Genomic DNA, 22,183 nt, shown 5'->3' on the forward strand with positions numbered 1-22,183 from the left:
ATTTGTATTAGTGTCTGCTGATGCCATTTTTCATACATAAATCTTCCTGTTCTACAAGAATCACAATTAAGCTTGCTTCTACTGGCTTCATTCCTTTCAGTTTATTACCAAAGAAGATGGAAAAGAAAAACAGGAGAAATGCATACACGGAGGAAAATTATTATTCCAGTTCTACAAAAAGCTTGGCAAGAGCTTCAAGTGACAACCTTCAATGTCAGTCTGTCTCCTCAAATCACAGAGGTTACCATCTGTAAATCAGCAATAATGCTGCAGTAGTGCCTTCCCCAAAACAGCAGGTGGCAATGTATTACCAGCTAAAACACATCAGAGCCATGCTAGGGCTTTAAGGCCCTTGTATTTGGCATCCAAAATACATCATCCCTCATTTTTTTAAAGCTGTCTTTTAAGACAGTGTTTGTTTTTATATCATCCTAAAAATATTTGCCTTGATGTAAATCTGTTTTTGTAAAGGTAAGTAACTTTAAGAGTACAAAGTGCTCCGACAAACACAGGGAAAACTTTTCCAGTGGTGAAGAAAGTATGGAATGCAGTGACTGGAATTCACAGAACGCTGATGGAGAAGTTTAAGTAAAATTTAAACAAAAATCAAGAGCCATTCTTTAAAAAAAAATCAAACCAAGTGCGAAGCTATATAACAGCACTTTCAAAGAAAAAGATTTTATGAACCACACTTATCTTAGCCCACTTATGTTAGCCCAGTGTACCTGAGGGATCGCCTCCCTGCCTATGCCCCCAAAAGAGCTCTGCGCTCTACCGCCACCAACCAGCTAAGGATCCCTGGCCCTAAAGAAGTCCGCCTGGTCTCAACCAGGGCCAGAGCATTCTCTGTTCTGGCCTCCACCTGGTGGAACGAGCTCCCGGAGGAGATCAGGGCCCTGATGGAGCTTAAACAGTTCTGCAGGGCCTGCAAAAAGGAGATCTTCCGCCAGGCATTTGGTTGAGACCAGACATAATCAACAGCGATTGAAGGGTCCCTGCCCCCCCTCAGAATTCCACCAATGCTCTGGACCTGTTTGTATTGTTGCACTGTTGTATTGTTTATATTGTTTATACTGTTATATTGTTATATAGTTACAACTATTAGTATTATTATTGTAAGGTATTCACTTGTTTATAGACTGTTTTATGTATTGTTCTTTGTTCCTATGTAAACCGCCCTGAGCCTTCGAGGAGGGCGGTATATAAATAATATGTAAACAAATAAACAAACAAATAAATAAATATGTTATACAACACAGTGCATTTGTTACCAGGCCCTAGCAGTATGACAATATGCTCATAGGACATCATTTTCTTACAGCACAATCCTATGCAGTTACTCCAGTCCAATCCTACTGAATGAAATCAAACGAACAAACGTCAGTTGGCATAGTGTGGCAAGCAGCCCAGCCTTATTGCCCTTTCCAGAGCACAGCCTTAGCCTCCACAAAGATGCCTCTTGTGTCAAATAAACACACTTCTTACTTTTTGTTTCAGTCTTCCGTTCTCCAGTAGGAAGATACAGACAGGTAACAGCTGAAGAGGAAACATCCCAAATGATGTCCATGTTTTAACATGGTTTGCATAACTAATTCCGAAGTGAAAAGTAAAGACACTCACACTGTTTCTGCACTGGATGCTCTGCGCCAGGCTCCAGGCTGGAGTCTGAGCTGGGCCAGGTTGCCCCACTTCTTTCTGCTCCTGCACAGGGGAGCACTTAGCCCAGTGCATCTCGTCTACCCTTGATTTGTGCTCCCGCACGGGAGCTAGGGCAGCAAAGTTCCCAGTGCAGAAACGGTCTCAGTAACTAATGGAAACATTTGGCTCTGCTTATTCTTCTGGTGTCCTCTTGCCTGGTTTCACTTTTACAAACAGTGTGGGGGAAAGCATGACTCAGCAGATACTAGTGTGAGGGACATCACCCAACCAGAAGACATTTTCCATGACACTATATTGTCCAGACTGGAGTTTTTCCCACCAATCATACTACTGGTTCAGTGGTTTGGGGAAGGGTTCCCTTGATTCCATATAAACTAAGGCATAGTTAGGTGAGATATTCTGTACCTGCTGGATGATGGGAACAAACTCAGATACTAGAAGCATTTAAGAAAAAAGCAGGGTAGGTAGCAAGAGAGCTTAATATTTTTGTTATTGTTAAAACCAAACAAAAATAAACATGCCCTGCTAGAGAAATTTGGTGGGAAAGGAGGTAAAAAAAAAACCTTCCTACACCAATCCATGCAAGGAAAAATCCTATGAGGATTTCTTTTTCATATCTATTTGAAATTTGGTACAGAACTGCGTTAACGGCTACATTTTCTAGCTACCAGGGTTGTGTTTACATCAAGAGACCTACCACTATAAGGAAAGCATTTTTTTAACCCAAAGAATAAAACTGCAGTATGTATCAATAATATCCTTCAGGCTGCAGGATGTTTGCTGTGCTTTCACAGGCAATCCGAAGAAAGTTTCATCTATGGCACCAGAACAGGGCAGACTGCAGACTCCGCTGTTGCTCCTAGCTGTCCATTTTAATTCTTGAATTCTTATTGACTCTAATTAAAATTCTATAGATGGAAGAGCTGGAGGTTTCTCAGGAACTTGCCAGTGAATGTTGTCTGCCAGCCATCTCCAAACACCCCATAACCACACACAACCAGCCTGTCAGGAGAGCTAATGCAGACATTGTAGGGCACACCACATTTGTCACTGTGGCTAATATCATAGATACTTAGCTCTTTTTTCCTCGGCACACAAAAGCACGATATGTAATTCAATGCTCAATTTACCCTTGTCTCGTAGGAGATTTCCCCCCCACTAATTGATAGAAATTAAGCCATTAATCAAGCCACTAGCCATCATTCAAACCAGAGAAGATGAATACAAACTTTCATCATAACCACCTTCCCCATTTTAGTGTTCATTAGCATTAATTTTTAATGCAATTATGCTATTCTTTTACACTGAGCTCATAAATTACTGCTCTTTTGTTGCTGGCTGGCCTTGTAAAATCCAAGGTAATGCTTTGTGCTCTGATCTTAAAGGCAATTACTAGCTTCTTATATCTTTTAGCTTAAAAAATTATATAGTATGTCCACCTGGTATGGATGGATAACCCTGTGTATTTCCACACAAATAAGCCAAACTGCAGATAGTGTTACACAGCACATACATGTATTCTTTCTCCATTTCTACATGTACATATATATATAAATATATTCCCTTTTAATTAATGTATCTGTGTACTTAGATATACTTTTGTTTTGTTATATCTTTGTCATGCTTGAGGGTGGCTAAAACTTGGCTCATTCTCCCGTTTAATTGAATATACACTGCAAATTAGTGAGCCTACTGGGAAAGGTGCAAAGCTCACTTACTGCAAGAAACTGGGGTGAGTAAAGGTAGGGGACATTAAATTAATACTAACAGCATCCCTGAATACGTACCTTCATTTCCTGCATATATGTGAATGGTTGATCTTCACCTCTACAGAGTGAAAAGGGCACTCGAATATACTGCTGGAGAGCTGGAAAATATACTCCTTTCAACAATGGGTGGGCAGACTGCCATCCCATAAGGAAAACCCCAGCAGGAGAACCAAGTATGTCTACCTCCCCCCACCCCTTCCAATGACTAAGCTAAACAGCCTGGCTTTCACATATCAAACTAACATTTTGCTAATATTATTTAAGCATGAGGGTGAAAAGTAGTCCGTTTATGGATGTGGAATATTAATATTAAATAGCTATAAATTAGGCAAAATGTCTGACTCTGTAGAGGTGCAATACCCTGCTTTGAATTCTTCCACTTAATCTACATTTTATAAAGCCATTACCAATGCAGATACAATTTCCCGTGCTGTACTTTTGTGTAATGTATAGTAATTTCAAGTAGAACCTTCCCAACACACCCCTCTGAGTGTGCACTTATCAGGTTCCCTACAACCATTATGTGAGGGTGGCAACGCATGGCATAGGATGATGTTTTTTATTTAATTCAGGTAATGACACATCATAAGAAACCGGATGCACTTTAAATGTTATTCTAGTTTTGAGATAAAGCATCTAGAAGAATATAATTTAGCATTCAACAAAAACTCAGGGCATTTCTTACAACAAATGGCCTTTAACAGTGAAATTTGTAAGCAAATTTTCAATCTGAGTCAGCGTATAGTTTATAGAATTGAAACTACACCACGATTGTAAGTTTAACAAAAGCCATATATCTCTTATTAAAAAAAACAGAAGTAGATAAATTGTGGTGCTATCACCCCAATCAGCCTCAATTAGCCCCTTAATCTTTAGGCAATGTTGTAAATTTACAGTTGTTTTCCATAACGGCACAAAGAGCAGTGACTTGCTCTACTGAGCCACTACAAATATCACTGTGTTAATTCTTCTATGTTAAGCCACTATCTTCTAAATATATACTCCTTATGTTTCTTGTTCTCTTCTTTACCATTTAACTAGTCATATGCATTCTTTTGTTATCTTGTTTTTAAAACGGTTTTAGTCATAGAATAGATCCATCATGAAAATGAAAGAAGTAGAATATAATGTCTGTTCTGCCTAGTGATTTTGCAAGTTAAGTTGATATAGATAAATTTTTAAAATACTATTAGTATTTAGATTCAATTACTTGTTTCAAGTGTCTCCTTATCATCTCGAAGCTTGGCACGAACCTAAGGCATTTATCTAAAGCAGTGAACTATGCCAGCAATTTCACTCCATCAAGTACTCAAATGACGACTGAAATTACCTTCGGATTATTGTAGCGTATGAATGAAGCTTCATTTGGTTGACAAGTATAATTTGTTTACAGAACACATTCACTACAGTATAAAGTAGCTGGTGTAGTGCCTATACCCATTCTGACTGAACGACTGGTATTATGCAAAATTCAATTTGCATAGATTAACTGGACTACAAGCTTGTTAAGTAATACATCTCAACAGCTGTGTTAAACACAGTCCCATTCCAAAGGTACAGAAGTCCCCACTGTCAATGGATCAAGTGTATTCTCTTTTAATGAAAATCCTCTTAATAACTGACTATTTTTGATTTCTTTTGCAATAGCAAGTGAAGCGGTTTCAGCCTGCTTTGTCCATCTTATGATGATCCAAATTATCCTTTCAAGTTAGGTAATGAGTGCCATATATTAGGGGAGGATGGAAATCTGAGGTCAGACTAACTCCTTACCATATGGAAAAACATGTTAACTGTTGGAAAATGTACAATTCCCAAATGGGAAAAGGAAAAGGAAGGGAGAAAGCCCAGAACTGGGTGATCATTGAAACTGGAGATGATGGCCTGTGACATGAGCAACAGCTGCCAAGCAGAACATCACTGGTCTCACAATGGCCCATTATGCACGGCCATCGAAACGGCGATTTCAGGCCACATGGAAAAAGCGGAGGGGGAAGACGCGAAGCACACCGGTTATGCACGGGACGGGGCGCGATGGCGGCAAAACCCAGAGTAACCGATTATGCAAGCGGCGATCCCGGCGCCGCTTCTGGTTGCGCCCCGGTCACCCAGAAGCTTTCTTCCGTGTTCCGCTAACGCGGCTTTTTTGGTCGCATGCACCAAAGCTGCGGCCAGTTGCAGCCGGCACCATGCGTTATCGGTGATTTTAGTCGCCGCTATTCCACCCCGAATGTGCGTTATTCCCCCCATGCATAATGGGTCAATAAGAAGTCTGCTGGATGCTTTAGCAAAACAGAACTGCACAGTACTATACAATATGTTTTGAAATTGTCCTGTGGCTTCATATAAGGAACCACAGAAAATGATTGAAATAAATTAAAACAAAAAAATTAGCATTTATTCGATACAATAAAAATGATGTACATATCGGGTACTACTGTACATGGCTGCTTCAGTCAAAAGCACTTACATTTGTCGACTTCAAGGGCCCCATCAGGGAAGAATTCCAGAGAACAGAAGCAATCACTGAAAAAGCCCTTTTCTGTCATACTTGAATGCCAAGAAGAATGTCAGCTAACTGCAGAGATTGTACGATGATATTAGATTATCTCCAGGGTACTTAGGACCAAAGTTAAAACTCTAGAAACTGCTAACCTGGCTAATATGACCTGCCTTTTTTGGGGAGGGAAGAGGGAGATAACGAGCAAGGAGGGGGATGTTTCAGACAGATCCTTAAAGAGTATTTGAACAGGCCTTTACTTGTTCCATCTTGGGCCAGTCAGCCCTTAGAGGCTTCTTCCACTCCTAATCCATCACCTCCATGGGCTGGCTAGATTGTGTCCTTGTTGTACCTCACCTGAGCATTCAGGCTGACCAGCTGGGATGCAAAGGCATGACTGACACAGCCGTGGCTTCCAGCCAAACCTGAACTGGCCTGCTGAGCCATAGGAAAGGCTGCAGCCTCTGTCTGCTCTCAGGCCTTGCCCCTGCCTCTCTAGGATGGCTTTGCTGGACCTTCTGAAGTGTCTCACCATGGTAAGTGGCAGCACCAACTGGAAAGGGATGCCCTGCCCACTCCCAGGCTGAATATTGCCACAGATCTGTATGGGGCCGCCCTACAATAAATAATTTCATGATTTTAGGCTTATTATCAGTATATGACCAGTTGGGAAAAAGCTATAACAAAGCAGACATATTTTTAGTACCTATAGTATAGGGTTTTTTTCATTTTCAGAATTAATTAGTCTTCATTTACAGATATCAAAATAATTCACTGGGTCATCTAATTTATTTGAATGTACATCATATGTTCTGCGAGAGTTGGACCATAAGGAAGGCCGAGCGTCAAAGAATTGAGGCTTTTGAACTCTGGTGCTGGAGAAGACTCTTGCGAGTCCCTTGGACTGCAAGGCGAACAAACCGGTCAGTCCTAGAGGAGATCAACCCTGACTGCTCTTTAGAAGGCCAGATCCTGAAGATGAAACTCAAATACTTTGGCCACCTCATGAGAAGGAAGGACTCCCTGGAGAAGAGCCTAATGCTGGGAGCGATCGAGGGCAAAAGAAGAAGGGGACGACAGAGAATGAGGTGGCTGGATGGAGTCACTGAAGCAGTAGGTGCAAACTTAAATGGACTTCGGGGTATGGTAGAGGACAGGAAGGCCTGGAGGATCATTGTCCATGGGGTCGTGATGGGTCGGACACGACTTCGCACATAACAACAACAACATCATATGTTCAGGAAGTGAAATGGGACTTTATCTTATAATTTTTCACGTTTTAAAAAACCTCACAGGATTTTACTGGATATAAGCATCACCTGGATAGTACTTTGTAAAACTATGGGTACTTCATAAAACTGATATAGAGATAAAACCATGGAAGGAACCATGAAACTGTACCACTCCTTCTCACAAGCTTTCCCCACTCAGGGGCAAATTCTTCCTGCTGGCTTCAATCACAGCTAGAGGTTCAGTTATATAGACAGTCAGTAGTATTCAGGGATCATTTTAAAACACCTTCAAATTCCAATTTCAAATCCAGGCTGATACTGGCCATTAGTGTTAATCATGTTTAATGCCAATGCCAACTTAGCAGCCATAGTTAAGACTATCAATGATATGCACAGCTGTGGACCAGCCACAAGTTAAGTGATTATGAACATTATATTTTAACTAGAGACAGAGAGAGAGGAAGATGGGAAAGGAATGTAAATAAACACCACAAGCACTGTCTTTTATACTCTGTAAAAAGGTAAAGGTATCCCCTGTGCAAGCACTGGGTCATGTCTGACCCTTGGGGTGATGCCCTCTGGTGTTTTCATGGCAGACTCAATACGGGGTGGTTTGCCAGTACCTTCCCCAGTCATTACCATTTTACCCCCCAGCAAGCTGGGTAGTCATTTTACCGACCTCGGAAGGATGGAAGGGTGAGTCAACCTTGAGCCGACTGCTGGGATTGAACTCCCAACCTCATGGGCAGACAGCTTCAGACAGCATTTCTGCCACTTACTACTCTGCGCCACACAAGGCTTGCACCCAGTTGTTGCTCTGTGTCAGAAAACAGTAAATTAAAAAGTATGGGAATCTGCATAATGTATAACCCTGACCACATGACACTCTCTAACTTGGTGGTGTGCATTTTTCTTACATCTCATCCTATAGGAAAGTAAAGAAGAGCAACTGAGAAATTTGCCACCTGGAGCAATGATAATGTTGCCTGGACAGATCATTACCTGAAGAATGGCTGGAAGCATATATGGAAGGGTAAAGCTTTTGATAAGATTCCACATGTTGACAAATTGATAAAATGTGGTATGGATCCTATTACTGTTATATGGATCGATACCTGGTTGACAGATAGCACCCAAAGGGTGCTTGTTAATGGTTCATTATCCTTTTGGAGAGGAGTGACAAGTGTAGTGCCTCAGGGATTTGTCCTGGACCCTGTGTTGTTCAACATATTCATAAATGATTTGGATGAAGGAATAGGGAGGGTGCTTATTAAATTTGCAGATGATACAAAACTGGGAGAGGTAGCAAACACAGCAGAAGATAATCAGGATACAGGATGGGCTAAAATGAATTTTAACAGTGTTAAATGTAAAGTTCTGCATTTAGGTAAGAAAAATCAAATCATTATTATAGGTTGGGGGAGACTAGTCTTGACAGTAGTATGTGCAAAAAGGATCTAGGGGTCTTAGTAGACCATACACTGAACATGAGTCAGCAGTGTGACTCAGTGGCTAAAAAGGTAAATGGGATTCTGGGCTGTATCAAAAGAAGTATAGTGTACAGACTGTGCGAGGTGATGGTACCGCTTTATTATAGAATCATAGAGTTGGAAAGGGCCACACAGGCCATCTAGTCCAACCCCCTGCTCAACACAGGATCAGCTCAAAGCATCCAAGCAAAGTGTGTATCCAACCTTTGCTTGAAGACTGCCATAACCACCTCCTGTTATGTTCTGGTTAGACCTCACTTAGAATACTGTATTCAGTTTTGGGAACCACAATTGAAGAAGAATGTAGATAAATTGAAGTGCATCCAGAGGAGGACAATGAAAATGGTCAAGAGTTTGGAGACCAAGATATATGAGGAAAGGTTGAGGAAGCTTGGTCTGTTTAGCATGGAGAGAAGACAACAAAGGTGATAGGGTAACCATGTTAAAGTACTTGAAGGTAATTGCAAATGAAGCTGTCATAGCATGACTATCCAATCTTCATCAACATGCTGCGTATTTGTTGTGACACTATTTAATAATTTACTACTAATGTACTCCTTGTATCTTATGGTTTTTGTTCCATTGTCTGAGGAAGTATGCATGCACATGGAAGTTCACATGAATAAAACTTTGTGGTCTTAAATGTGCCTTTGAGGGAGCTGGGTTTGTTTAGGCTGGAGAGAAGATGATGAAGAGGTGATATGATAGCCATCTGAGCCTTCGGGGAGGGCGGTATATAAATCTAAATAAATAAAATAATAAAATAAATAAATAAATCTTTAAGTACCTGAAAGAATGTCATATAGAGAATGCAGCAGATTTGCTTTCTGTTGCCTCAGAGGGTTGGACTGGCACCAATAGGGTGAAAATAATTCAAAAGATTTTTTGGCTAAACATCCAGAAGATGTTCCTGACAATTGGAGTGGTTCCTCAGTGGAACATGCTTCCTTGGGAGGTGGTGGGTTCTCTTTCTTTGAAAATGTTTAAGCAGAGGCTAGGTAGCCATCTGACAGAAATGCAGATTGTAAGTGGGCGGGATGAAGGACTGTGTCAGTGCTTGGCTCTTGTAGCCCTTTCTTGCATGCCCAGGGATTTAGGCAGATTGTAAGTGGGCAGGCAGAAGGGAGTTGTTGGCTCTTGTGGCCCTTTCTTGCATATCCAGGGAAATGCCAATCATCTCTTTGGGGTTAGGAAGCAAATGTCATCTAGGCCAGACTGACCAGGGATTCTGGTTTGGGGACATCATCTGAGCATGGAATTGGGGTCACTGTGGGTGGGTAAGTAGCTGTGTATTTCCTGAATTCTTCAGGGAATTGTACTAGATGTTCCCAGAGGTCCCTTCCAATTCTTATGATTCTAAGTGACACATGGAACTACTGTTACTATTAATGGCTGATGTTCTGCATTGCAAATGAAGCTAAGGAACAGTCAGAGAACAGAAGGAAATACTATGCTTACAATGGGGGGAGGCATTGTTTTTCTGGATTGCTCAAGTCTGACTCCATAACAGTTGTATGTGCTGTTGGCCATCTTGGCTTTGGAAAATTCACAGTATACTATGTCAACAACAATCTGGGCCTGTGATGGAGCTCTTGCAGAATCTGGTCAATCTGTTCTTCACAGAACTTTCACTTGGGCAATCTGCATTCAGAACATGACCTAAATCACTCAGGGTTCAAAAGTATTAGCACTAACTTACCTTTTCAATGTTAAGGATTTTATTTTCCCATTATTTTAATGAATATTATAATGTTAGGCATTATTCTTTTCCTTTTTAATAATGCTGCAGGGTGTTGCGCTTGCATAATATATTGGTATATTTATAGGAAACTGTTTCTGGCAGTGATCAGGTAATAGTTTTTGACTGAATTGATTATTCACTGACAGTACTCAACTCAGCCTTGCAAATGCATCAACTGTGTAATGAGGAACTATTAAGACCATTGATTTTGTGATTTCAATTGATAGCTAACAGGCCAAAGCTACACATCAATATTTGCGTAACTAATACCCAAGAGCTAACAATTTTGACAAATGAAAACCTCAACAGACCAAACAGTGCAAATAGATGAAAATTTAAAGCCTAACCATCAGAAATTTAAACGAGAGCTTTACAGCCATGGCAAATTTTAGCCTGCAAATATCTCACAGTAGTAGACATGAGGACAACAAATGCAAAGAACTCTCATTGAGAGGCCACTGGTTCATTCAGTATGTAAGGGACGGGAAATTCATTATATAGGTTGCCTATATCAAATCCAGCTTTTTCATTTGAGCTCAGATGCATGCAAGAATTAAAACAGCATCTGTCTGACTACCTATGCAACTTCTAACTCATTTTCATTGTCCTGGTGAAAGGGTGACGGAATAGCCAAGTCTGGAGAATAAAGGCTATGACATTATTTGGCGGTGGTATCTTTCCTAGTGATTCCTTGTAGTGTTATTAAAAATAACCAAGTAATTATAGTTTCAGAGAAGTGTTGGTCTGCAGTAGAACAACTAGACGTGAGTCCTGCAGCACCATCAAAACCAAGAAGATTCTGAAGGCATAAGCTTTTGTCAAAGCTCCCTTCGTCAGACAGGATTCTTATCTCAGTACAGATACTAATTTTCTGCCTTCATACATTCACCTCTGCTCAAATCGAGGTAATTATTATATGCATTGTATCTCTGCATCCTGAGTTCCTTCTTTGCAGCACTTTTCCCAACTTCTAACTGGGATATAAGGACTCAGAGAGCTCCAGTCCAGCTACTAGTTGACAAAGGGAGGGGGGGGGGGTTGATTCTTGAAAGCTTATACCAATTTTTTTCAACCTTTTGACTGTGGAGGAACCCCTGAAATAATTTTTCAAGCTTTGAGAACCCCCAGAAGTGATGTCAGCTGGCCATGCCTCCTTCCCATGCCCTCAGAAGTGACACGTCACTAGAAGTGACATCACCACTCACACCTTTGACCCTCCTTTCACTCCCTCTCCCTGCCTTTACTACTTCTATGGTGGCTACACCTCATGATGGCTCGAAAGAATGGCAGGAGCTGAGAAGAAAGCCCAGACTTCCCATACCACGGTCCAACTGATTCCCTCTCTTTGATTTTTACACCCACGGCTTAACCACCAATCTACTTCCCTAGCTTGTGGCCAAGTTCATTAAGGTAGGAGGGGAAAGGATGCAGACCCCCTCTGGAGCTCCCATGGTTCTCCAGGTGTCCACGGACCCCTGGTTGGGAATCCCTGGCTTATATACTCAAAATTTTGTTGGTTGGTCTCTAAAGGTGCTACTGAACCTGAATCAAGTAATTATGGATTGTTTAAAATATTCTTCCTAGAAACTGTAAGTTTAAATAAATTAAGCAAGTCCACAACTTACCTGAAGTATTGCCAAGTAAATCTGCTTAAATGCTGAAAACCATTTGATCATGTTTACTGATGTACTTTCAACCACACAAAAAATCTTATTTCCAGAAATCTTGGGCTGCATTTATTAGACATTCCATCACAATAAGATAATGACTCAAGGAGACAAAACATCGCCCCACTACAGTGCCAGAAAGTGTTGTGTGGCATATGCTAGCTGAATTGCTTGGAAGGACAAAGGCCATATTCCAAACATTCATGATCTCAAATAGAGGTTCCATGTAGTTTTTTGAGGCTCACTGGCAACAGGGCAGCTACAGAACATCTGCAGACTCTTAAAGGTTCTTTAAGGCTGAAGAGGTCTTTCAGATATACTAAACTAATAATATGGATTTATGTTTTCATCTTGTGAGGTAGCTGTGGGTGCCCTTTAGAGTTTCTGCTAATCATCAAGAACAACAGTGTTTTAACACAAAATCTCCTTCGCAGCCCATTTTCTTCAAGTCTGAACTTGCAATCAAGGCAATGCTAAATTGGTAAGACTGCAGTGCCTCCAAAGCCAGATGTAATTTCACAAACAGATTTATGACTTTGGTGCATTAGGCAGGGGAAGAAAATGTTGTAAATAATCCAACTTTGAAACCAGATCCTTTGAAAGTGACAATCATTACTTCAGATTGTTTTTGAAGTTTTGCATTTAAGACCTAATGTTGCTAAACCCTACTAAGTTTGTGACCACAAGGAGAACTGCAAAATAAGATCATAGATAGCTCATTATTCATCACTCTATGCTCTGCTGCTAGTAAAATGGCATCTTTCTCCCAATATAAGAACTGAGACAACCTTTAGTCAAGTGAAAGCTTAGCAATGAATTAACAATCACACTGTGAAATGGAGAAAGGATATTTCTGAAAACATATATGCTCTTCCAAAAAATTCAAACACTATTCAGTGGATGTGGGGTCATCTTGGATAATCCTATAAATTGCTAATAGATGAAGGCAAATTATGAGAGAAAACTTTTGATGCCTAAATCAATCTTAATCCAAGATCCCTCATTTTTATTAATATTCAGGTCTTTGGACACATACAACACTAAAATCTCCACATATCTTCCACTTTGGAGAATAAAAATGCAGAGAAATGGTTTTCACAGGACAGTTTTAGTTAGGCTGGTTGGTTTTCTTGTAATGGGAGTTCTGTGTGTAACAAGCCTGCCCCTGACCTTTCTGATCAATACAGCCCAATATTAAGGACACTTCTCATTTTTATAACTGTTAAATTGGAAACAGCATTTAACGAACAACCACGTTTTTTTTGTTTTTTGTTTTTGACAAACTGCCATTCTGGCATTGTATTTTTTCTTTCTTTCCTTTAGAATGTCAGATTCAAATATTAGTACACAAACAATCCTATAACTGGGAAATACCAAAAAAAAATCCCACAGAAATCTATTTAAAATGAGAGATATAGCAAGAATGAGATCCCAACGGAGGAAGGTGACGTTTTAAGAAACAAAAGCTTTGGCAAACAGATTGCTTCACAAAAAAACAATAATTTGTGATTTTTATATTATTGGAATTGCAACTGGTAAATCATTTATATTAGATCAGTAAATTATGCTATTATCAAACCATGCCTCTTTAACTAAATCCGTGCGTAAACAATATTTTATGTGAATGTAATATAAATACAGCTAGCAGTGCTAGCATGTCAATAAACTGAAGACTGCAGTCCCCCATTCCTTTCTTCTATACAAAAGGAAAAACTGGACCTTTCCAATCCAACTTCAACCATTTAAGGATATTTATATTTTAAAAATGGTCAGCTTATCATGTCTACCATAAGTAAAGTCATTGCATGAGATTAAGGCTGTAGAAATGGTTGTACCATAGTTGTCAAAGCACGCATAGACCATTTCCACATTAAGAGACATACTGGCACCTTGTTTTAGCCTTGCTTTGGATTTCCTTTGGATGCTGCGAGTTGACTCTAGCTTTATCCGCATTTGGGCTTTCCTTGCCTCATTTCCCAGGCTGAAATTCATGATGCTTTCCACTGAGTCCTTTGGATGCAGCCCCCCATCATGCTTTGCTCCCTTCTCCTTTTCAAAACATGTTTTTTTGCAAAACAGTGCCTGCTTGCACCTTTGTTTTCATTGTGCCCCTTATTTGTACCATTTTGTGCCCTTGATCACCTCCCCCCTTCCTCTCAAAGTGTCATGAATGTAGTTTTAAAAAATCTGGGTTATTGCATTATAATGCTGTTATGCAAGTCTGCTTTTTACTATTTGGAAACAGTGTTATAATGCCATCATCGATGTCCCCCCCCTCAAAAAAAGCAGTTTTGGAACAGGGAGGGGGAGGAAGGGATAGGGGAGGGAGGATGGTGACAGTTTTAGGGGCATGCCCAAATCACTCAAAATAGTGAGTTTGGGGGGAAACCGCATGCATGCATTTCCACATTGGGAAGACCTGAATTAGATTCTGCCTAAACTGATGAAATTGCTGTGACTGAGAATTTCCAAACATGTGGTAAGTCAGAGAGCACTTTGGGACTGTGCCTGGAAAGGCGGATTTTAATGTGGAAATGGATGGAAATTAACCCTTTATAAAAGCAAATCTGGACAATATTGCTAGTGCTGAAATGGTCATACAAGGTTTACAGAGCAAAATCCTATAACAAGTTACTCCCATGGAAATCAGTGGGCTTAGATTCAGATATCTCTGCAGGGATCACAGAGCAAGAAAATAAAAATACATTGCTTCCTCAGAATCAAACCAAAACCCTTGAACAAACATTCTCAAATTCTATGTTGGTTAGTACATTTCATATTTTAAAGATGGGAAATACCGAGAGAATTTATCCAGGGTCACAAGGCAAAATTGCATGGTGAAAAAAAATCTCATGGGTACCACAAATTCAACTGAGAAATGTCCGATCTTAAATTTGTTCTTTCACTGCCAGTTTTCTAAATCCTCTCTCTTTCCTAATAAGTACTCCAATGTACTGTGCCCCTCAAGATGCTGCAAGAATATATACTTTTCCATTCTTGATTATCTCATGTTGATTCAATTTTTATCCTTATCTCTGACATACAAGACATCAATAACTTTTTAAATGTAAGCTGTTTAATCAGCTTTAGCTTTGCAATATTTCTTCAGAAACTGGAGGACTACAATGCTATGCCAAACAGGTTACTCAGAAGCTTACTAAGGCCTATTCAATGGCTTACCCCCAGGAAAGAGTTCTTAGGTCTGAAGGAAAACATAACAGTTTTACATGGACAGAGGGAAATGGAAAAATTAATGGGAAGGAAACTATTAAGATGCCAGGAATTTACCTATTACTGTACAATGAACAAATTAAAAAGCACTTGCCCCAAAGAACACACACACTAATTAGTAACAGGTCAAGGTAGAAGATAATGAAGAGCTTGCAGGAAGGAACCAGTTTACCTCCTTTTATTTTTCAGAAAACATCTGGATTCATTCAGCATTTGGAGTTAGAGGAATATCATCAGAACAGACTTAATTATAGGAATGAAGTAGAAGATTGGGAAAAGACAGAGGTACCACAACAGAGTTGCAAGGGAAAAACCATATAGAAAAAATAAGTCCTTGAGCAAAGACTTGTGTTTAATATATTTGTATGCAATCAACCATTCCTGGCTGCAAAGTTACAAGTGATCTGAATTATCTGCAAGTTAACACTGTCCACAAGTCTTGTCAAAGCATATAGACGAGACTACTGACTGATCAAACATAACATTTCATAAGCCATTTCATAATTGTGTCCATCTGATTTCTCCATAATGATTTAAATTAATATCTCTAATAATGTATACCATATTACGTTACTAATTCACTTTTTCAATTTGTCAAAAAATTACAATAAAGGATGAAACATGAATAAAAGGAGATCGCTGAATGTACCAGATGTTACAAATTCTCCAGAGAGTACAACTTCAACACCAGGTGGCCATGTCAGCCAAATGCATCAGTGTCTAAACTCTCCAGGGACAGAAAGGGTATAGCTGGATGTTCTCAGATATGGCTTAAGATATGCCATTTGCTAGGCATAAATTGGAAGACTATGAAATCTAACTTCTTGCATAATAGAGCATATATACAATTATTGATGAGACATTTCTGATTAACGTTTAAAACTTTCGTTATTAGACATCTGAATCTCTAGAGTTTACAATGGGCTAAACAGGCTGCAATTAATTAAGGAAAAGTTAATCCTGTGTTATCTAGAATTAAAATTGAATTTCTTTCAGAGTATATATACTCTATGTGTTAAAGGCCACACAGCCAGAGTTCAGGTCACTGCTATAACAATGAACTTCAATAAAATTAACTGAACATAAAGTGTGACCTTTGCCAATAACTAATGAACTTAAGGGCATCTAAATATATTTTCTTATCACTGAGTACTGCACTCTAAGTTATTACAACTATGCAGGCCACGTGACGTGACCTCATGCAGCTGAATCCCGCTGTAGCAAGTTATGCCATATTTCTAATGTCAGAAGCATAAAATGGCACCTAACCATGGCATAATCTAGGCATTGTTTAAGGACAAAACTCATTTCATAAGATTCTGGGAGTAAAACTACAAAATAGCCCATGTAGGACAATGCAAGACTGCTGCTCTTCAGTTCCTTCTCCTTTCTTTTGGTTCAGAATGTACTGGAGAGGGCAGACAGCAATCCAAATTCATTTTTAAAGGCTCAATTCCAAGTACTGGTGTGACTGCAGTCCTCTGCAGAATTATATCGGCACATGTCCATTTAAATAAATGTGCTTAGACTGAAATAACTGCACAGGATTGCATTATTAATTCATCCATGAGCTAAGCACTTAGTGAGGTCTGCAGCTGAGTCACCCAGGACCACCTCACCATCTTGCAAAACTGAATATGCTTTCAAGCAACCCACAGGTAGGGCTGGATCCAGCAGTTTGTCAGTGGAAGGTAGTGGTGTTGCTGCACACTAATCCAGTAAAGTTGATTCACAGGGTTATAGACCCACAGGAACCCACCCCAGTGGCATGGGGGGAGAGGGAAGTAGAGTGGAGAAGGGATAAAAATCCCTCTTCCTGTCTCTTTCCTTTCTTATTATCAGAAAGAGAATATCCTCAAGTGAAAGCAAACATAACGTTTGTTAAACTTTGTACATAGTGGGAAAGCATGCAAAATCCTGTTTAAGAAGGATTTTTAACATTCAAAAACTCATGGTGCATAACCCCATTAGGACTACATTATTTCCTCAAGCAGGCTGAAGATCATTAAGACCTGGAATCTGCCTCTTGCTGTTTTTGTGGGTAGATTCCAAGATTATGTAGACATCCGTTTGGAGCAACCTTTTTCAACCTTTTGACTGTGGAGGAGCCTCTGAAATAAATGTTCTGGCTTCAAGGACTTCTGGAAGTGGTGTCAGCTGGCCACACCTCCCTGCCATGCCCCCCAGAAGTGACATGCGGCCAGAAGTGATATCACCACCAACATACTTTGTCTTCCTTTCATTCCCTTTAACTAGTACTGTGGCAGCTCCATCTCATGTAGGCTGGACAGAAGGGCAGGAGCTAAGATAACCTGGATCCCCGTATAATATGCCACAACCAACTCTCCCCCCTTTGATTTTTACTCCCACAATCTACACACCAAGCTCTCTGGGCAGTGGCAGCCAGTTCCTTAGCTTGTGGCCAAGTCCATTAAGGTAGAAGGGGAAAGGCCGTGGACACCCCCCTGAGCTGTCGCAGACTCCCAGAGGTTCATGGACCTGATTGAGAATCCCTGGTCTGGAGCAACTGAAATATATCCTACACACATTTCTTACTAAAGCTCAGGCCAGCCAAACCTCATCAGAGCTCATAAGCTAAGCTGGGTCAGCCTGGCCTAGTACTTGGATAGGTGAGCTCCAACGAATACCAGGATCATGATGTGGAAACCACCTCTAAACACCTCTAGCCTTGAAAACTCAAGATGGCTTGGCTGATAGCAGCAGGCAATAAATCTATTTATCATCATCATTATTATTAACCAAATTTCTAGCAGCAATGTGGCTTCTATGTGGGGATGGAAATACACTATGCTATTTGTAAGACTGGTTCTGTCTAAAACCACTGAGTTCACTTAATTGTTAAAGAATGGATTTACCACTTACATTTTGAAATAGTAGAGGCCCACATTGTTTTTCAGAGTATACAGACTAGATCTAAATTTTGTGGGGGACTTTTGTAGTAAGTTACAAACTCTAGATTGTTGAATGGACATCTTTTTAGAAGAAGAAGAAGAAGAAGAAGAAGAAGAGTTGGTTCTTATATGCCGCTTTTCCCTACCCGAAGGAGGCTCAAAGCGGCTTACAGTCACCTTCCCATTCCTCTCCCCACAACAGACACCCTGTGGGGTAGGTGAGGCTGAGAGAGCCCTGATATCACTGCCCGGTCAGAACAGTTTTATCAGTGCTGTGACTGGCCCAAGGTCACCCAGCTGGTTGCATGTGGGGGAGCGCAGAATCGAACCTGGCATGCCAGATTAGAAGTCCGCACTCCTAACCACTACACCAAACAGGCTCTCTATCCTTTTCAATGTGCAGATTGTTGTAATGTACTCTAAATGTGCTGCCTTTAAAGAAGTTCTTATATATTTTAATTAATCCAAAATATAATGGCTTGTTACAATTAGGAAATAACTGCTGGGATATTACAAAAGTCCAGTTTAATTGTACTGGCTATGAGTTGGTTTGGGAACACAATTAAGAGTAGTGTTTCTGACCTTTGCCCTCCTAAATGGTGTGGCAATGCATGACAGGACCTCTTGAGTGGCGGCAGTTCTCCTGAGATATATCTAGTACGAGAGGCTAGAGACTTATAATACTTCTGCTGGACCCTGTGCTTTCTATTCTGTTAACAGCAGATCTTCCCACTTTCAGAAGAGGCATATTCCATTTTCACAATGCACCTTATGCTGGACAGAGTCTCTGTCATTAGCAAAACAGAATCACAAGTTCCTACCTTTTCTCTGGAGCCTGGTTTTCCTGACTGTCAGTCTACTGTTCTGTGTTTGATTTTGTGTTTTTATTTTATTTATTTTTAATGTTTCTATGACATAGTTTGTAAAATACCCTGAAGGTGCTATATGCTGAAAACTGGATTCCGAGTAATAAATATATAAATTTAAATAATTTGACTGTAACTGAAGCCCAGCTAAAATTATTCAAGGATTCATCAGGTATGTCTCCATAACAGAAGCTATACTGTCCATTAGTATGAGGTGAAACTTTCCTTTTATCACGATAATGTTATCGTTCTGACAACTTACAAATGCTTATTTGATTTCCTGAAATCTAATTTGGTGCATATGAAGAGTAGTATCTGGTTGGGGCAGAGATGCTTCTGTTTGTGGTCTCCAGATTTCGATAGGTAAAGGGGTTATCTATCTATCTCACATGCCACCAAATAATAGTTTGAATTGGGTTTCCTGTCAAAGGGTAAGAATCATTTCACAGATGGGGCTGATAAATATTTTTAGGATTTAAAAACAAATTCAATTTCTAGATTTTAAAGAGAGGTGAAAATTCACTGCTGAAAAACAAATATATCTATTATGATTTTTCCATTTTCCAGGGAACATTCCATGAATGTTATCAAAGACTCTTATCTGAAAAAGGTCAGCTAATATCTTGTTATGAATAGAGTAACAAAGTTTTCACATTTTCAGCTGCTGGAGTCACATGGACAAAGTTTTGAATATGGATATAGGGAAGCTGTGTCCAAACATTACCTTTATCAACTTTGGTTGATATGAAGGCTATTTCTCATTGAGGTGGTAAAGCTGTGTCTGAAATTTGTACCATTTTGCATTACACATGGAAGTCTACGTGGCTAAATGTGACGTTTAGGCTGAGAAAAGAGGACTCACTTAAATTCACCCAGTGGAATTCATGGCAGAGTGAGGATCTAGGCATACTTGGTCTTCCAGTCTGACTTTCTGACCAATAATACACTCAGGTGCTTAAAAGTACATACCAAAAGGTTAGCCCTTCTTCCCCCTATCTAGCTTTCCAAATTGAAGATTTTTATGAAAGAGCATTCAATCAGCCATGTAAACCCCTACTTGCAGAATAAATTGATCTCACTTAGGCTCAGGTTTACCACTTCTGTGAAAACTATCTCTCTATCACTGTCTGGGAATAAAAGTGAATCTCTTCCTCTGCATTATACGGATGAACAAAAAGTACTACAAAAAAGACTTCGATATTGAAATTCCCATATGCTCCAAAAACCAGAAATTTAATTCCTTAATTTTGAAATATCGTTTTGATTTTAATATTACTGTATTTCAGTACTATTAGTCCAGCTAGTTGTCAGCATAAGCCCAACACAAAAACATTTTCCAAAATAATTCCTGTTTTCAAATAATAGCTTCCCCCCCAGCACAATTTATTCAATGTTCCTCTTTTCTGTACCCACCCTTTCTTTCTGCTCACGTGAGCTTTATTTCCAAGCCTATTCAATATGATGTTTTCCAAGCATGTGCCACATGACTTGTTCATATAAATGGAGCAAATTAAACTGTCTCCACATATATCCTATCACATTTGTAGCCCTGATTCCTCTCCTTAACACGTGGGCAAGACACCGTATTATCTGCCTGCAGAGGTTGACCTCAGGATATTAGATTCTGCCACACAGCTCTCTTGTACTAAACTGAGGGGAAACACTTAATCACCCCTGCCTTTTCAGGGAAAAATCAACTTTAAATTTGCCATGATGAAAAATCAATAAAGCAGTAATTGCTTGGCTTATCATTGTGTGGAGGAACAAATTGGGAAGCGAAGCTTAGCGTCCATACAGATTTCAGTGAAACACGTGGAGTTTCAGGATCACTAAGCTAGAAAAGGAAAAGGTCTCAGAGTGATAATTAAATCTACTCATGCTGATTTTCTGCCAAATTTATTTCCCCAGTGTATATAAAATGTTTCACTGCTTACTAGCTAGGCATAACTAATCAATTCAACACTGGGCCAACACACATGAGAACAAAAAATGCAAATTCTGAAATGAAGGCATCAGTATAATATATTCCTTTAAGCATTAGTCAATTTTATTTCTTACATTCAAAGGAATGACTCCTTATTTAGCTCTATTCCTCTGATATTTAAGATTATTTTTACAAATGCCTTTTCCCTATAATTCTCTCTAAACCGTTTACTGATTCATGCCAAGTTCCAAAATAGTGCTGTCACTGTCAGATATTTTAATCATCGACCACGTCTCATTTTTCAAACAGTGTATTTTTCATGACAAGCTTCATTTTAATAATCAAAAAATCTTTTAATTGTATTATGCATGATATATTACAACTAACCATTTTAATATCTCAGCAGTAATCCAGCATGTGTGATTTCAATATGGAAAGAGCATTTTCTTCCTCAGCAGTATTTATGCTGTGCCTTATCGCAGTGTATTGTGACTACATATTTCATCTACTTTGAGTTTGACTAGCCAGGCCTAGAGTTTAAAGAAAACCAGATCTGTCAATAAATCTGGCATATATCCTGACACCATCATAAATAAAACACTAAAGCCACTTTTCCTTGGTGCCAAATTAAAACACTCTCTGCCACAGAAAACATTCTTGTAAAAGTGTTGTGTTTTTATTAATAGACCTAATTCAATGGCAGCAAATTACCATAGCGCCAATGAAAATGCAAACATAATCATGCTGACAAATTTAAATTGGGAGGAGGGGAGAATCTCTCATTTTTTGTGAGAGTCTTTCCTCTAGCTATGTGGTAATTAAAACATTTAAAGTAGCGCAAGCCCCCCTAGTCTCTAATCTGTGGCTCAGGTCAGCTGTCTGTAGATTCTAATTTGTCCTCCATTTGTATTCATGACAGGGAAATGCTGCATATGTAACAGCAAACCAGCAGGAGGCTGTAGTGGTGGGCTTGGAGGTCAAATAATTTGATTTCTGAGCAGATTACATGTAACATCCAACATCTAATCTCACACCTGATTTGGCAATAAAATTACAATAAAAGTAATGTTAATACACCATTACTAAGGGGCAGATAAAAGAATAACCTTTCTTTATGAGCCGGAAAACAATAAGTTTATTTATGCCAAGGATCTTGTATAGTATAGCCCTAACACTAAAGCATTTCCCGAAAACA

General features: G+C 39.6%; 1 protein-coding gene and 1 long non-coding RNA gene across 5 annotated transcripts in view; one reads left to right on the forward strand and one right to left on the reverse strand.

Moving 5' to 3' along the window:
• The window catches only part of LOC143843048 (uncharacterized), a 41,505-nt gene extending 25,520 nt beyond the window's left edge, over positions 1-15,985 (forward strand). Inside the window, exons 2-4 of one of the 3 annotated variants that reach the window (XR_013233437.1) lie at positions 3,493-3,601; positions 8,089-8,190; positions 15,476-15,985. This is a non-coding gene — a long non-coding RNA (uncharacterized LOC143843048). Of the gene's footprint in view, positions 1-3,492; positions 3,602-8,088; positions 8,191-11,114; positions 11,315-15,475 lie in introns of those variants that run through there. The other 2 variants (XR_013233439.1, XR_013233438.1) reach the window with 2 other exon arrangements.
• RSRC1 (arginine and serine rich coiled-coil 1) overlaps positions 1-22,183 on the reverse strand; it is a 201,656-nt gene that overhangs the window by 6,648 nt on the left and 172,825 nt on the right. The gene's annotated exons all lie outside the window — the stretch shown is intronic.

The sequence above is a fragment of the Paroedura picta genome, chromosome 8, assembly GCF_049243985.1.
Source record: "Paroedura picta isolate Pp20150507F chromosome 8, Ppicta_v3.0, whole genome shotgun sequence".
Taxonomy (NCBI): domain Eukaryota; kingdom Metazoa; phylum Chordata; class Lepidosauria; order Squamata; family Gekkonidae; genus Paroedura; species Paroedura picta.